A 6,107-nucleotide genomic window follows, 5' to 3' on the forward strand; every position below is an offset into this window, starting at 1 on the left:
AAATCTGTCTGTACCCTTTATAATCACTTGCAGCAGTGAAAGACTGAATTCTAACAAGCAAATCTCATCTGCAGATTTACTGCAATATTCATAAACATGCAAACTCTGTGTCTACAAGCTGCACGCTGAAGAAATTTGGTTTTTCGCTGCCATCAATCAAACCTAATCAGTCAGTACCTTTCATATTTTTGAGTGTTGGCAGAGCAGCAGTAAGGGGGACTCGCGAATCGCCGGCAGGGGTCAAAAAGAGGCCCAGCCCCCCCTGGGCTTTTTCGGGTTTTACAAGGCCCTACAGGGGGTCTTGCGCGATCGGGTGGCAGCGCGAAAAGTCCCTTACTGCTGCTCTGTTGGGTACTGCAAACGGAGGTTAAAATATTTGTCGGATATACGATGCATGAATGTAAGAAGTTCACCAATGACTTCTGTGTGATTTGTCTAAGACCTAAAGTTATCGTACCTAAGCCAGAACCCTTTTGGTGTTGTGGTAAAAAAATGCAAATAGAAGACGACACGTCAGCACAGTGTTACGAGTGTGGTAAGAATATTCGTAATGCCGTACCAAATGCTACCAGAGAGCAGTATTACGCCAATGGAGGTCGTAAGAAAACGCCATATAAGAGATTAAAATACTTCCGAGACTGGATGAGTCATATCCAAGGTTTACATCCGGTATATTTAGACACGCAGAAAATCATAGACCACTTAGAAGAGCCAACCCCACAAAGTCTACGAAAGACATTGAAAAAATTAAAGCTAGGGAAATATTACAAAGCCATTCCCTATCTTTTGTCTGAAATTACCGGTAGGCGTATTCCTCATGTCCCAGATATGCAAAGGGCCGAGTGGTTATTCTGTCGGCTGGATAAGGATATTCCTTATTACCCCGACGTAATTTACGAAATATTTTACAAAATAGACCCCAACCACCCCCTATTAGAATGGATTCCGAGAAGATGAAATGTGCAGTCGAAATCCCCCTACGTTCTTTTCAAAGCAGATGTCTACTGAGCGAGTTTTCTTTGTAGATCTTCCTTTGCCTTCTGGTAGATCTGTTTGCGAGATTCCTCGGACAGATCTTTCACGATGGTTTTTTTATTGCCCGACTTTAATTCGCCGTATTTCTTTTCCTCCGCGAGGATCAAAGAAAACTCCGTGTCGTCTATGCGGCGGTCCCGCAGAGCCTTGGAGACCAAGTCGGCGATGGTGTTAGCCTTTGCTCTTGCCAGGGCTATATGAGTGTCGTGCTTGGATATCTTACCGGACAGTTGCTTTATAATGCCTGTCGTAACAGCGGAAACGATGCCGCAGACGGCTCCAACGCTGGCTAAAGGAACGCCAACGACTATTCCAGGCCCGGTAAGCGAAGTAGCAACGCCAGTGCCTGTTAACGCCACGGACATGGAGCCGGAAGTTATCGCGATTTTATGTAGTATGCTTCGGGCTCTGGCGTACTTTTTCCTGACCTCTTCGTAGTGTTTCGCTTGCCCTTCCAAGTAAGCCAGTATTAAGTTCGCTTTATTCAGACGAAAGTTCTCGGCGTTTAATTCGTTAGGTTCCTCCTTAGGTAAATCAGGATAAAGTGGAGGTGCTGATGGTATAACATCCATTATATACTAATGTACGACGCTTTTGGAAATAACATAGAGGAGCAGCCACATCACAACAACATGGATTATGCCAACTGGAGAGCCTTTAGGAAGATATTTCCGCATGCAGACCCTAGTATGTTCGAAAGAAGATCCGATGGGATTTACTTTAACGGCTCCAGAATGTACAGCAATGCAGACTTGGAACATTCGAAGCTGGAGCAAGTAGGTAATCAGGTGCAGCGATTGACGATTGTACGCCCCGTTCATGAAGAAAGGCCACCAAAACCCAAGCCTACACCGGTGCATCAGGAAGCTCCACCTAATTTTCCAAGGAATCTATTAATGACCAAGGAAGATTATCCATTTTACGACGCTGAAGGTGGTGTAAACGACTTTGAAACGATGGTAACGTTCCTGAAGATTTCAGTGGGTAAGCAATCATTTGACATAGTAGTAAGGAATATCTATGGGGATACGATGTTAAAGCATACGTCGGGTAAAGAGGCCAGGGAATGGTTAGCAGGACCCAATATGCGATATTGGCCGCAGCAGTTAAACTTTGCTGTCTGGGCCGCCACTAAAGGTTGTGGTGTTGCCGCGAACATGTTTCACATTTCATTTATGCGGTTTCACGTTGCCTTTACGGTAAGGAGGTTGTTGAAGGAGCTTAACGTACCTTTACCGGGAGATAAGGCATTTAATCCAATGAATAATCGATATGACGCCGCAGCCCTAGAAAGGCTAATTAATGAGTTCAAACCACAGCAAAGAGACTTTCGTTATAAGGAGGGTAAGACGCATGGGCTGGGTATAGTTTACGTTTGGGGTGCCAATGGTGAGAAGCCGGCTGACTACGGACATCAGGAATACCCAAGTAATGAGTTAGAGTTCGGTGATATGGGTGGTGATAAGAGTAATAATTCATTAATTACCAGAATCCAATCGAACTACCTCGGCACTTGGGATCCATTCGTGTTGATGAAAGGAAAAGGTCTAAGAAACCTAGCCAGGATTAACCGCAGCATTGAAGCATTCGTGTACTGCATCTTAGGAGCGCAGGTAAATACCCGCAGCCCCATCGTTGGATTCCAAGGTGCTTCGCGGGAAACACAAGAAGAATTCCTAACTTTATTTGAGTCTGCAATAACAGAAAATGACATATCCAAGTCGGTGCAGAGATATCAATTAGCGGTGCAGCAGTCTAAAGTGCGACTGGATTACGCTTTGTCGCCTGGTTGTTGGTTAATGCCAAGTAATTTGGTTATTAACACCAATTCCGTTGTGGGTTATAACAACAAGCTGCAGCGAGCTACTAAGGATATGAAGTTTGGGGTGAATGACGTGAACTCTGACATGACCAAGGGCATTACTCACTTCGTAGAGAAACCAAAAAAAGAGGTAGAAAAACCATCAAAGAAGGCGCATGTAGAAAAGCCACCAAAGAAACCAGTAAAGAAGGTTACCGAGGAATATGACCATAACTTACTAAAAGCCGGCTTAGCAGCTGCAAGCATTGGTCTGAGCTATTATATATGGCGATGAACAACCCCTACGTAGCTGGAGTAGATTGTGCTTATACGACTTACACAGGCGAGAAAAAATACACCCAGGCATCTTGGGTTGATGTCACGGGCATGTCCGTGAATTTGAACTACTCGGGAAAGAAGTTAATCCTTTGTAGTATTTGCATTGGCACGAGTAGCCACGCCAACGTGGGCTTTAGGTTCCTGGATGAGAATGGCGTACTGCAGCCTATGAGAAATAAGACAAACAACAGGGAGCCTACGCATTTCTCCGTAGAGCCCAACCCCGGCAGCGCCGAAAATCTATCGGTTTGGACTTTCCACATGGTTGCTGATTGCCATGGGAAGGTAAAGCTGCAAATGAGAGTAGACGACACGGGCGTAGTAACGATAAATAGCATACATGACCAAAGAGATCGACCTTATAATCACGCTACCATTAGCACTCTTACGGTGCTTAGCCTTTAGAAGCAAATTTATTCCCTGAAATATATGAACCCGCACGCGAAGGAAGATTGGTTTCTCCATTACCTGGAGGAAAAGGAGTACGTGGGCGACAAGTGGCAAGACGCCGGATTGTGGGTGGAGGTTGGAGGCCTAGGATTAATCATGTGCACTATTTGTATTTCGGCGGGGTACTCATGCAATGCCGGTTTTAGGATCGTTGATGAGAATAACCACCCATTACCGCCATACAGGGTAAAAAGTAATACCAGGCATCCAACTCATTTTTCGTCGGAGCCCGTTCCTCCGCAAACGGAAGACATAACGCCGGTAACTTTTCATATGATAGCCAATTGTCAATATGCGAAGCTTCAAGTTCGCCCCAGCGATGGTAACGGCCGCATACGAATAAATGCCGCCCCGACTGTTAACCCTTCGACGGATGCTACTTGGAATCATAAGCCCATTAGCACCATGAGTGTGCTGCCGCTAGTTCCGCATTATCAGGGCGGCGCGAATACTATCTTTACTTATCCCAAGTCGAGAACACCCCGTGCACCCGACGACGATAAGCCCCCAGTAATACACAAGGACAAGATTAACCCCTCATCTTCTTCAGGAGTACCACTCCAATAGCTACGACTAATATCCAAATGTTATTCCCCACAAACTTTAGCAGTTCACCGCCGGCCCTAAGTGCCAGGCCAAGAACGCTACCCAGCAGCCCAGGAAGACCGGCTGCCATCTTTTTTCCCAAGTCCGTCAGCCCATTGCCTAATTTCTTTACGCCCGCGCCTGTAGCCTTAAGCGCGGACAAGATCACGCCTACTACGCTCGAAATAGCGACCGCAAATGCCAGCGGAACGCCATATTTCAAAAGGGCTCTTTTTATCTTTTCCTTGGTGGTAAGCCCCAGCTCCTTTTCCTTACCTTCTATTTGCGTTTGTAATTCCGCCAGTCTTTCCTGAAGGGTTTCTACTTCCTTTTGGGCTGCCTCCCTTTCTTCTTCAGGGCGAGTTTGATCTTCGATTATTACTCGCTGTCGATCTATTTCGTACTCCAAGTCTTCGACGGCCTGTCGAAGTTGCCGTATTTGTTCCTCCGCCACTGCCTTGTCCACCATCAATTGCCTTTTTCTGTCAACAGACTCCATTAATTCTTGTCCTAAGCGCTGTAGTTCCGTGTCTTTTCCCGCCGCTTCATTCAAAGCAGCCCTTAGCTGATTCCTTGCGTCGCTTTTTTCGTCCAACGCCTTAGAAAGTCTATTCCTAAAGTCTACGATTTCGTCGGCATGGCTCTTAGTAGTTAGTTTATTTTGTTTAATGAATTCGTCTTCCAATTCTCTTATACGTTCCTGCAATGCTTGGTTTTCCTCTCGGACGGCTTCGAAGCGACTAGTAAGACCGCCTTCTTCCTTGGTTACGTCATCAAGTTGTCGCGTAAGGTCATCGATGGTTATGTTATTTTCCTGTATTTCATTCTTAAGTGCTTCCCTTTCAGCCCTTATTTTCTCTAAGTATCTCATTAAGCCTCCAGTCGCGTCGCTATCTTTTGGAAGTTCTTCAAGTTGTTTGCTTTTTTCCTCTTTGACGGTCTCTAATTGGTTGAGTTTTTCCTGGCGCTCCTCTTGCAGTCTGATTGCGGATCTGAGGGCATCTTTGTAGCCAGGGTTCGAAATACCTCTAATAAAGGCCCTTTGAGCAACTTTTGTTTCCTCTTGAGTCGAAGTGCTTAGCATCGTCAAGTTGGGCGTTCCCAGCGCATTTGTGACTCCTTTTGGAAGCTGGTTGTTAAGCAGGTGGGAATTCTTCCTTTGATACAGGTTGTGCCATTTTTCCCTACCCGATTCTCTAACTTGAACCTGCCCTTTGTCTCCTATTTGGATGTCTAAGAGAGCCAGGTTTATGTTTGGGTATCGCTCCCTTAGGTCCTCGATGATGTTCGCTATTAAGTCCGACCGCACGCCAAGGGATTCCATTTGTAAGTATTCTGGAATGGGCGTGTGGGGGTTCTTAGACTTGAATTTATCTCTCAAAGAACGCATAGCATCGCGGGCCCTGACGCCATACTTGTTCAGCAATTTATCAAAAAGGCCTCGGGGGTCTACATTGTCATCAGGAAGCAGGGTTTCATATTCTTCGTCATTAATATCAACTTGACCTTCTTCGGTAAGGGGATCAAAATCCGTTCCTTCTACTTCCATTATATATGATAAGCTCAAAGTTAAACCCCAACGTATTACCTAAGCAGGTTGGCGGACTGAAAGCAGAACGCACCTTTCACCGGGTCACATTCACGCCCAGCAGCGCAAAGCCTGGAGAAACGCTGTATGTGGGCGTTCCCCGCCTAACGGATAACCTAGTATTGGTTCCTGGCACCCTGGCGTTAAGGTTTGACCTAGCAATACAACCAAGCACCAAGGACAAGCGCTATACCGTCAATAATGTGGGTAGGAACCTCGTCTCTAAGATGAGAATCAAGTTTGCCGGGGAATCTCTCTTAGACTTAAATAGGTACGACCTGTACACCACGTACAAAGATTTATGGTTGA

This window comes from Actinia tenebrosa, unplaced genomic scaffold, assembly GCF_029948245.1.
Source record: "Actinia tenebrosa isolate PJP-AT-01 unplaced genomic scaffold, QUT_ActTen_1.0 PGA_scaffold8__29_contigs__length_14323225, whole genome shotgun sequence".
Taxonomy (NCBI): Eukaryota; Metazoa; Cnidaria; class Anthozoa; order Actiniaria; family Actiniidae; genus Actinia; species Actinia tenebrosa.